This window comes from Triticum urartu, chromosome 1 (assembly GCF_003073215.2).
Source record: "Triticum urartu cultivar G1812 chromosome 1, Tu2.1, whole genome shotgun sequence".
Classification (NCBI taxonomy): Eukaryota; Viridiplantae; Streptophyta; class Magnoliopsida; order Poales; family Poaceae; genus Triticum; species Triticum urartu.
The window spans coordinates 16,068,464-16,068,669 of NC_053022.1; positions in this window are offsets into that span (position 1 = coordinate 16,068,464).

A 206-nucleotide genomic window follows, 5' to 3' on the forward strand; every position below is an offset into this window, starting at 1 on the left:
AGAAGCCCAGAGGCTACGGGCAATTTAGGGCCCATGATGGTAAACCGCCATGTTTGTATAAACTTGTATTATAAGAAAGAAAGGAAGAGACCAAGGCTGGCACTTGTATAAGCCAGCCTAGGACTCTGTAGACCGGCCGGGGTCCTCCTGTGTATATAAAGGGGTGATCCGGCGGCGGTTCAGGGACAGAGAACAACAACTCGAGG